Source organism: Macadamia integrifolia, unplaced genomic scaffold (genome assembly GCF_013358625.1).
Source record: "Macadamia integrifolia cultivar HAES 741 unplaced genomic scaffold, SCU_Mint_v3 scaffold401, whole genome shotgun sequence".
NCBI classification, from domain to species: Eukaryota; Viridiplantae; Streptophyta; class Magnoliopsida; order Proteales; family Proteaceae; genus Macadamia; species Macadamia integrifolia.
In genome coordinates this window covers 124717-136200 of record NW_024870043.1, presented here as the reverse complement: position 1 = coordinate 136200, position 11484 = coordinate 124717, and the positions used below count along the sequence as shown (strand labels likewise).

General features: G+C 31.9%; 1 protein-coding gene across 1 annotated transcript in view; it reads right to left on the bottom strand.

Moving 5' to 3' along the window:
• Window positions 1-11484, bottom strand: part of LOC122068480 (protein EMBRYO DEFECTIVE 514-like) — a 16124-nt gene that overhangs the window by 3133 nt on the left and 1507 nt on the right. The window lies entirely within an intron of this gene.

Genomic DNA, 11484 nt, shown 5'->3' with positions numbered 1-11484 from the left:
CAAAAAACAAAAAAAAAAAAAAAAAAAAAAAAAAAAAAAAAAAAAAAAAAAAAAAAAAAAAAAAAAAAAAAAAAAAAAAAAAAAAAAAAAAAAAAAAAAAAAAAAAAAAAAAAAAAAAAAAAAAACAGAAAACCAAAAGCATATTAAAGGTGGGATTTTTAACCTTGTTATACTAAAATAGAGATGAAGCTTGCAAGAATTTGGGGCTCTTAAGATCCATTATAGTGAGGTTAGAAGGGATTACTAATTTGGGAATACAAAAATCTCTAGCTTCCTCAGCTAGTTTACCAATTTGAATCATCTTAAAGTAAGACAACCCTTTTGCCCCTCTTATCTCCAGGAAGCATGACAAAGATGCAGTACTGCTTTTGAACAAGGAAGACGCATTGACCTTAGGAACCAAAAAATATATATATCTGTAAAACCAACTTCAGCATTAGCTCTCCACCAAAATTCCAAATTACAAAAACAGTTTCAACTCTGAGAGAAGAAGGAGAAAATAAAGATGGTAGAGAAGATGAGGTCTTCCTCGTGAAGGCATGGGAGGGAACCTCGGAAGAGGAGTCAATAGACTAGACTTAGTACTGAAAACTCAGCAACCATGAGTGGAGGAAAGAAAAGTGAATACAATCTCAATAATTTAAATTCTTGGGAAGCTTCTTGTTTGTTTGATTCTTCTTATAAATAAGTCCACACTCTACATGGGGCCCTTCAGACTCACAGACTCCAAAGTAGAGAGCCTGCTAGTTAGATTTGGATTTTCCAAAACTCCTTCGGCTAAGGTAACTATGAATTCTCTTCTTTTTAGTTTGAGGGTTTGAGGGTTTGAGGGTTTGAGGATTTGAGGATTTGAGGATTTGATGATATTATTTAGACATAGGAGATTGGGGTAAATATGTCACTTTAGTTGTAACTCTAACCGTGTTAACACCACAGGATTTAAAACTTATCAGGGAGGGGAGTGTAGTTTCCTCTATTTTCTAAAAACTCGTGGTATAATGGTATTCAATGTTTTCAAAAGTTTTGACATTTGATCTTGCCTGACATAGTTTGAGCTTTTCTTTTTTTTACCGATTACTTGTTATTTCAGTGTACCTTCCCATCTGCTTTTTTGTACAAGCCCTACTTGTGCTTCAGTCTTATCTTCTCTTGCTGGGAAGAGAAATTGTAGTTGCGGCCCTCAGCTCGCATATTCTCCGATAGAGGACATGTCGGTGACTTGGGTATTATCTCTTTGTCTTCCTGCCTCTTTCCCTCTCTCATTCTTTCCTTCCTTCCTTTCTTTCTTCCTTCCTTCCTTATTTCTCTCTCTCTCTCTCTCTCTCTCCCTCTCTCTCTCTCTCTCTCTCAAATGCACAACATAATTTTCCTAAATTCAAAATCCGCACAACGTAATCTTTCTCTTTTAAATTTCTGGAAGCCTCAGCTTTGGGAATGGTCCATTTTATTGCATCTGTGAAAAAACTTAGGGTTACCCATAAGCGCTTATTGAATCCCCTAAATTCGAACTCCACATAGCATAATCTTTCTCCCAATAGCCAGGGTCCACAAACCTAACATAATGTTGTTAGGCATATAGCTAGGATTATTTTGTTCGTAATTTTAGGTAAGTAATTCTTGTTGTGCATCGTCTTTTCCACTTTTGAATTGAGTGAGTTATTCATTAGCTTTTAGATTTTTGTTTGGATGGATAATTAGCGTCTTTGTTAAGTTTGTATTTTAGTTTGCTAGGTGTGTTTTGGGATTCTGAATTTTTCTTTATTGAATTTCTTGGATTAGTGGATTGATTCTATTGATAACATTGTTTACTTTGCTGGGATTAGTGGATTATTTCTTTTTCCACTGCCCTTATTCACTCACAGTTACTACTTGAATAGATTCTCTCAAAGTTAATATTTTAAAAGTTTTTTGTAATTGTTGTGAAGCTGATTTTAGTTATTTAGGGACTGGTCTGAATGAAGACTTTGTTGGATGGACTAGTATGAGCTCTTAGGATTTTTCTAAATGCATTGACTCGTGATTATAAATGGACATTAGGACATACTAAGTCCAGTCAATTTATAATTTTTGGATGGGCTAGTATGGTATCTTAGGTACTAAAATATTGCAGCATATTAGGCCTATAGCTGTTACTATTTTGACTGCAATTCTAGGTAGCATCACTTATTGTGCATCATCTTTTGTCAGGTTTTGTATTTTAGTTTGCTAGCTGTGTCTTTGGCTTTGGATGTTATATTGTTGAATTTTGGGATAAAAAGATTGATTTTTTTTTACCTTTGCTCGCATATACTTGATGTTGCTACTTCCTCGGCTTTTTGTAATTATTGTGAAGCTGATTCCAATTGTTGAAAGACTAATATAGCTGAAGGGCTTTGTTGGATGGGCTAGTGATTATATCATATTTGATACATTTATTACCATTTTAATTGAGCATTTTTATTCTAGATCGATGATAAAAGTGACCACATAATGTGATTTTCTCATATTTGTAGATTATAGGTTCATGCTTATAAAAGATGTTAAATAGGAGGATTTCGTACAATCTAGACAGTGGTTTACCTATAGATCGATTAACATGTGATCAAGGGCAAGATGAGAAGAAATTTTATTGAAGTAATCAAAGGCAAATATGGAATTTAACCTCAATTTAGAAGTTTGACTAAGAGATTGAGAAATAAAGAAGAATCAGACAAGGAAGGATTCGTGCAAGTTTAAGAAGATAAGTGTAAGGGTATGATGGTAATTTTAAAAGATGACGTGTTCTCTGGAATATATTGGATATTGGGTTTATTACGTTCATAATTTAAAATGATGCATCTTTAATTCTCAAGTCGAGTCAATCCGAGATCAAGATGAAAAGATAGCCAAAAACCCATTTTGGGTTAAGTTAGAATTAAAGTTGAATTTTAGAATTTTAAAAAAATTAATTCTATAATCTCTCTCCTCTCTCTCTTTTACATTCTTATTTCTAATTGATTTCCTTCTTTTTTCTATTTTTCTTTTCTTGTAAGTATCTTTTTCTTTCCAACTTCTAACCCTTCTCTTTCTTCTTTTGCAAGTATCACTCACTTTCGTAAATTACTTGTAATACACTTTTCTTAGCTTATATATAGGAACCTAATTCACAACTCGAGAATTACAAACTTTTTAGAGAGCTTTTTCTTATGGGCATTTTCGTTCTCTTGAGCTGTAAGTAAAGATTGAAGTTAAAATTTGAAGTTCTTAAACTTTGATTTCTACTATACATAATTGGTAAAATATTTCTTTTTATTCTCTTTTTAATTTTAGATTTAATTCAATATCATGTCTTGTCCATCTTTTAGTTATTTTTCATCTTTTTTTATCACTACGTTAACTAAATCTCACAACTTGAGGATTGGATGAAACCACAAGACGAAAAGCAACTTATAAGCAATTGATGCCCTTTTTCTTAATTCTATGTAACTAAAACCCTATTGCAAAGTCAAAATTATGTATGCCATTGATTACCTTTTGTATGCGTAATTGCCAACTTCTAATATGATCTTGCTTATAAATATAATATTATGTATATGTCGAATAACTCATGGGGCATATTAGATTAAAAATCCATATTCCTATTAACCTATTCAAGTACGTGATATAGGACTATATTGTTGATAAATTGTTTGTAAATTTTATGGTGGATTTTAATTCCTAAGTGTTTCCCCACATCATAATTTCACATCTCTCTAGTGCTTGCATAATTTTAGGTTCATTATCCATTCTTGTTTTAATCTCACTTTATTATTACATGTTTTATTTAATTTCATAGTTAATTCTTGTCTTTCACCATTGTTAGTTTAGTTTACTTTAATTTGTGACAATCTCATTAGTTTGTACATTATGCTTAGGTTAAAACTAAATTTTTCATAGAGCTCACCTCCCAGTGATCGATCGTAACTGCACATGACCCGTGCGCTTGTGGTATTACTTTTTTTTTTCAATCAGCTAGTATGGTTTCTTAGGCTATTTCTAAATTTGTTGTTTGATGATTATAAATGGGCATCAGGACATGTTGAGTCTAGTCAATTTATAATTTGTACATCTTATGTAGAATAAAACCATGATTCTCTATTAATTTTTATATATATATATATATATATATCCACTTGTATATGACTAAAATTAAATCAATAATTATATCCATTAAAAAGCGAGAAAATAAAGAATATATTGTCCAATGTATAATAAAATAAAAGTATATATATAATATAAAAATTAAACAAATAATGGTAATAACTATAATCTAATGATAATCTGTATGCTTGAGCTCTTCATTAACAGTATGTTTTCATTAGTTTCAGCATTTTGTGTTGGCTTTAGTTTTTATGTTTCATCTTGTTGGGGGCATTCAATAGGTTTTAAGCTTTCATATTTAAGATTTCATGAAGATCTCATTGTGTTAAATCTAGCTCAATTCTTTATATTCTAATTTCATTTATCATTCCAAGAACTTATGTTGTTGTGTATCAATTTTTTCACTTCTATTTTTAGTAAATAACTTATATCTTCTAGATTTTTATTTATTCTTCTGTATGGATCAATAGTATATTTGTTAGGTTTTGTGTTTTAGTTTGTTAAGTGTGTCTTTGACTTCTAGATGTTACCATGTTGAGTTTCTGAAAATATAGTTGAATTCTGTTTTTCATAGCTTCTGACTGCTCAGCTCATGAAATTTAGGATGACTTGTTATTTTATGGTAGATCTCTTGTTCCTATTCATTTTAATTTTGAAGAGCATATATTTATACGCTTAAGTTTTTAGCTCATCTATTTATATATTTGTACATGAGTGAGTTGAAAAAATACACATGTATTTAAAGAATGTTGAGGCAATCAGATGTGTGACGGGGATGTATGAACTGACCTATGTTATATTTCAGGTTTCCTAACTCTTCTAAAAAAATACGTTTTGAGAGAGAATATAAGCGAGCAAGAGATTGGACAACTAAAGTTGCTGAATCCTTTAAAATTAGCTTTGCGATTAAAATGTATGCAATCATTTTAATATATTTGTCAAGTTCACCAGCAAGAATGGTCCATCATTATCATTTCAGTACATGTGAAAAACATTATGAAGGTCCTCATTGGGAATTATCTTTAGAGCATGGTTTATCGCATGGTTCCATTTTTACTTATAAATTTCAAATTCTATTTGATAAGTCATTAGCTCAATTAGTATAGCACTTGAAATATGAGCATATCTCAAGCATGTTCTAAGGAATGGTGGTTTGAATCCACCAAGACCTTTTTATTCAATTGTTAATAGCATGTCAGTCATGGCAATAATCCACACAATATTTGGTTATGAATAAATTTTGGTTTCCACATCATGTGAGGTCTCTAATCCTTATATATATATATATATATATAATATTTAGTCTTAAATGAGTGTTAAACTATAGGCCTCCCACTTTTGAGGTGTTGGTCTTTGCCGACGAAGCAATCTCCTTATGTAAAATAAAAAAAGATTTAATATTTGGTTGTATAATCAGTTTGTCATGCTTTCATTAGGTGGTTTAGAACAAGATTTTGACTATCCGTTTACATCCTTGACTTGTGTATCCTGGACCTTCCCCCCCAAGTGGATATGACTTGCTCCCAACAAATATCTCTCATATTGTTATAGTTATAGCTGTTTTTTCTCATTCTATATAATCTGGTGAAATTTTAATAACTTCAAGATCATTATTGTAGTTGATTATTTATTCAGATAGAATAATTATTTTTTAGATTATATAAATTTATATTCAGATACTCTCTAATCGTATACGGATGTCTCTTAACTAATACAAATGCGTTTCAAGTTCGAATTTTTTATTATCTGTTTACATCACTAATTTGTGAAACCCAAACATTCCTTCCCTTAGTGCATAAGATTTGCTCTCAATCAATGTCTATCAATTGTCTTAACTTTTCTCTCATTCTCTATAACTCGTTGAAGCTTTTTAAAACATTCAGGTTTATTGATTAACCTTTTTTTATTATAGTAGATTATCTATTTGGATCAGATAATTATTTTTGGATTATACGAATTTGAATCAGAATACCTTTTGATCGTATAAAAATGCCCCTTAAAGGATACATCGGTGTATCAAGTACAAGTTTTCGACTATTCGTTTATATCACTTACTTGTGTAACCCAGTCTTTCTTGCCCTTAGTGCATACGATTTGCTCTCAATCAGTGTCTCACAATTGTCTTATCTTTTATCTCATTTTCTAGAACTCGTTAAATCTTAAAAAAACATTCAAGTTCATTAATTAATCATTTTAAAGCATCAAGTTCCTTAATTAATCTTTTTTTTATTATTATAATTGATTATCTATCCGGATAGGATAATTATTTTCTGGATTATGCGAATTTGGATCCGAATATTCTCTAATTATATACAGATGTCTCTTAACTAATACAAATGAGTCTCAAGTTTATATTTTTTACTATTAGTTTACATCACTTACTTGTATAACCTGAACTCTCTTCTCTTTAGTCCATATGATCTGCTCTGAATGAATATATCTCAATTATCTTATCCTGTACCGTATTCTTTAGAAATGTTAAAGCTTAAAAAAACATTCAAGTTCATTAATTAACCTATTTTTTTTATTATTGTAGTTGATTATTTATTCGGATCAGATAATTGTTTTCTAGATTATGCGTTAGATCCAGATACTCTCTGATCGTATATGTATGCTCCTTAACTAATATAGATAAGTATCAAGTTTAGATTTCGATTATCCATTTACATTACTTACTTGTATAACATAGAATTTCCTCCTCTTAGTGCATATCATTTACTTTTAATCAATGTCTCTTGACAATTTATCTCATTCTCTAAAACTTATATAATCGTTAGATGTCTCTCAATTGTCTTATATTTTATCAGATATGAATTATATCATTTTTATCTGTCTAATAGATTATGATTTATTATCTGAAAATGCTCTCACTAATGGTGTTCAAATGATTTAAAAATGAGATGACACTCTAAACCACCAACATGTTACTCTAAACTATGAATCACCTAAGACTCTAACATTAAAGTAAGTTTATTTTGTCTTACATGATAGCTATTCACTAAAAGCTTTTGGTTTGAAGTGAAATGGGAGGACTAGTAGTGATAAGCAAGCTGAAGTTGAATTTGACGAGGTAAAAAAATCTCTAATTTTGCATAAAAAAATAATAAAATTCTATAGAGCCAAAAAGGGAGTTGCAGGTGAAGATTTCACCATTTGAGAATGAAGTTACAGAGAATATATGAGTTTGGAAAGTCAATCTTTTATATGTTTTAGGTTAGATGAGCAATTATAGAGATATATATATATATATATATAGGCATCAAAGGAGTTTTCTATGTTTGAAGAGAGTGAGTTAGAGCAATGTATCTTGAGAGAGGCAAATAAGGACAATAAGTGAAAATTTTCAAGTGATGATTTTTCTTGCTCTTTTCTCTTTACCTCTTGAAGGTTATAAAAGCATACTCCTCCAATGCTTTCAAGAACAACTACTCCAAGTGAATTGTGAGAGAGACTGATTTCAGTAGATAAATCAGTAAAATCTGACTGTGTTATATATTATTTCTTTAATACCTGTTTGAGGACTTTCATTATTAATTTTATTAGTCAACAATATTATGTTACTTTTGATGATGAAAGTTAGTTGTTGATATATCATATTAGATTTTTTTATCATCAATGACAAGGTTGAGATGTCCTTCAGTCATACGGTGATAAGCACACAAAGTGGATACTAAGAGATGACACATTGTATAGTGAGGAAGCCCACCTAATCTAGTGGTTCCACCCCTAGTGGGACTAACAGTTATTAGGCTTGGAGAAATAGCTGAAAATCCCATTGTCATCCAAGATGAAGACAACATATCATATATTGATTTGTCTTTGGATGATGAAGATGATGATTCACACTCTAAAAGGTCAAATACTATCTCACCTCATGATCGTGTTCTTCATCTCCGATGTGTTTCTCCTGGTTCATGTGCTTACTTGTCTTCTTCGCTTTGTGGTCTCTGTTAACCATGGTGAATCCATCAGTTCCTTGATATTCTTTGAATCTATGGTCCCAATCCTTTTCTGTCCATGATCTTGTCCATGATCTTGTCCTTTTCTTTTTCTTTTCCACATGCATTAGTTGGTCTAATGTAACATTTTAGGACATATGGTATGTAAGGCCTTAGGGTCGGCAAGCCTTAGTTACTAAGATTGAAGTCACAGAGTTTTTGATGTTCAAGTCACGGATTTTCTAAAGTTGAATAGATTTACTGAATGGATTCACTCAAGTTTATTAAGTTTATTTTTTAGATTATTATTCATCCATTCTCTGTTGGAGCTAATACGAACTTGTACTTAATTTATCTACAAATTGTATTAAATACAATTACATCACCAAATGTCTTATATTGTTTCCATGCACGATCATCCACAAAAAAAAATTGTTGTAAATTATTGCTCTCCATTGACACGCACTACATAAAAGAACCCTGAATCTGAGACACTCTTGCTATCCAGATAGTTGATTGCTTGTTGGCAATAAACCCCTTTGCAATTCCTTCTCTTAGACCTTAATACATTCCTACAAAAATCCTGACTTACACTAATACACTGCTCTCCTCCAGAAAATCTTTAAGAATTATTGATATTTGGGTATGTTTTACCCCGCACTTATACAACCATTCTACAAGTTCAATTGTACCTCTATTAGTCTTCTGGTATGATTTAAGTCTAAATGCATCATTCCGGTCAAAATGTATGATTGTGCTCATTTTTCGAACAATCCACAACCCATATATATATTCCTGTAAATAATCCTCATTAAAGTCTCACAATTAGTAGGTTTTTTTTTTTTTTTTTTGCATGAGGCTTGTAATTCATTCGCCTCCATTTGTCATTTGAGCATTTTTCACCTTATTTGAACAAATATAGTATCTTTTTACGATACTATTATAAACCTTTAAGTGATCTATAATATATTTTCGAACTGAAAATCCCATCTTCTTTGCATAGCAGTTATACTGGTTATATGTCTCATCGACAGCTTGGAATTCCATGCCAACAAAAGATTCCAAATCATGAATGAAGCTTCTCACTTTTGGCATGTTGCCATCCCCATCTATACTCAAATTCACTACATCTTTCTCACTAAGTCATCATCTAAATCATCCTTAGGATTTGTGTTGTTATCATCACTCCAATCACTTTGGTAATAATTGTTATCATTCACCTGTTTTATACTACTACTACAGTCAAGGCCATCGTTTTCTTCTTCATTTGATGTATTGTCACTTTCTTTTCCATCATAAATACATCACTCAACTAGCTTATTGCACTCCAATTGTATTATTTTCTTAATCAAGAAATGTATTATATGCATCTAAAACAAGTGTATTGCTACTCGGAATAGGGAATTGGCTTTCTAATATTAATTGATCCTCTAACTAATTACTTTCCATTTTAATATAACAATTTACCTACCTTATATACATGTTATCATATATAGAGACATAAGTAGAACATTACTAGCAAAAATTGTGTCGTCATAGTATTGAAATGCACAATGAAAACAATATAAAAAAATAAAAAATAATATACTTGCCAAAAATTAAATGTGGTGTTTGTATGAAGCGGGCGCTTAAGCGCAGCTATCACTCACCCCCCAAAAATGGCTTCTAAATTTTTAAAATATCGCTTACATACTAACCCAGTTGGACTGTCAAACAAGTGTATTTACGTGTCTCTTTTACTCATATTGCTGGCATTTTTTCTGAAAACTCAATATCCGTTCGAAAGTTAAGATTTTTTTTTTCTGGAGACTTGCTCTTGACTTAATTTTCACAAAAAATAATTTGAACAGATGGATTGATATAGATCCAACTAGTGGACTTTGCTAAACACAACATGGATCCCTTTGGTGTATCTTTCTTTCATATGATTTTTAAGAGTATCTGAGCAGCTGGCCTACTGAGTTTAAGAATAAAAAATTTATATGCTTTCTCTTTTAAGTATTTTATATTGTATCTCTTTAATTCTCATACTATACCTGCAGATAATCTGATTTTTTTATTATTTTTTTTATTATAACTTATTGTTTCCTATGGACACATAAAATAAAGTCATTTATGCTCATGAAAAACCTCACCCTTTTTTTCTTTTGCCCTCAACTCCACCGGACAATGGACTGATCATTATTGTCAAACTATCTTGAACAAGTGATCTCTCTCCAACCTACAATTTCTAATACAATATGTTTTCCTATCCTAAACTACCTTACTTATTGTTCAGCTATCACTAATACTAATAAGATTATTACTACCCAAGCTATCTGCATTCTTAACAAAGAAAGACATGTCTCAATATTTTCCGATTGTATGATGACAAAAAAACCTTTTGAAAGCTAACGCTACTATGATATGGCCTTGGAGTGCAATCCCTTTTTTTTTGGGATGTTTTGTCTATATACCAATCTTCATCTCAAGCCTATGAACAATTAGTCCTCCTCATGCATTTTTTTTTACAAACAATATCATTAACAAACTCTTGGACTGGACTTTCACACAAGGATTCGATGATCTGCTTTCATTAACATAAAGCCCTTTTATAGGGAAAGAAGTACATTGGATTCCATACATAGGGGATTCCACATGGGTCCCAACATACACTGTAAAGCAAAAGCAAATAGTACACACTTTAATACGGGTCCCAACATACACTGTAAAGCAAAAGCAAAGAGTACAAAAATAATACACACACTTTAATAAAGCACAAACACACGACACACGAGAAGATAACCCTAGTCACTATCAGAACTGTCAGTGCTACTAGATGGATAAAAAGTAGTATGATCAATGAGCCAGTTGTTGTGTGCATCAAGGAGGCGCTCGATTCGAGGATCAGTGAGGTGACCGGATTGGTGGAGATCCCAAGCCTTATCTAAACGAGTAAGAAGTGGAGCTAGAACTTGTTGTGGCAAAGTGCCATTGACTCGACACATAGAGGAAAGAAATCTTCTCCATTCATCTCGATGGCCGAAACAAGTGTGGTAAGGATCATATGGTTTGATGCCATAGATATGGAAATCAGACACATATTGTATGGAATGGCAGGGATAGTGCTATTGGTCAAAAGTCTGATGGATGAGAGGGGGTCGGTGAAAGAGGATTATGATATGGGGAATATCCGAATATGGGTCATCAGAGGAGGGGAGATATCCAGATAATAAGGTAAGCCAATGTTCTGGTGGGGCGAACAATTGAAGAAACTGTAGGACAGGATTAACTGGGTGGGGGGGGTTATGAAGAGGAGTTATCCATCGACCTAAAAACCAATGAAGGGTAAGAAGGGGAGAATTAAGGGCGATGGTGCGAGTGGAACAAAGGTGCCAGAATATGCACTTGTAGATGAGAGGAAAATCTGAGATTTCAGCAGGAGAAGTAAAGGTAAACATTGTTAGGA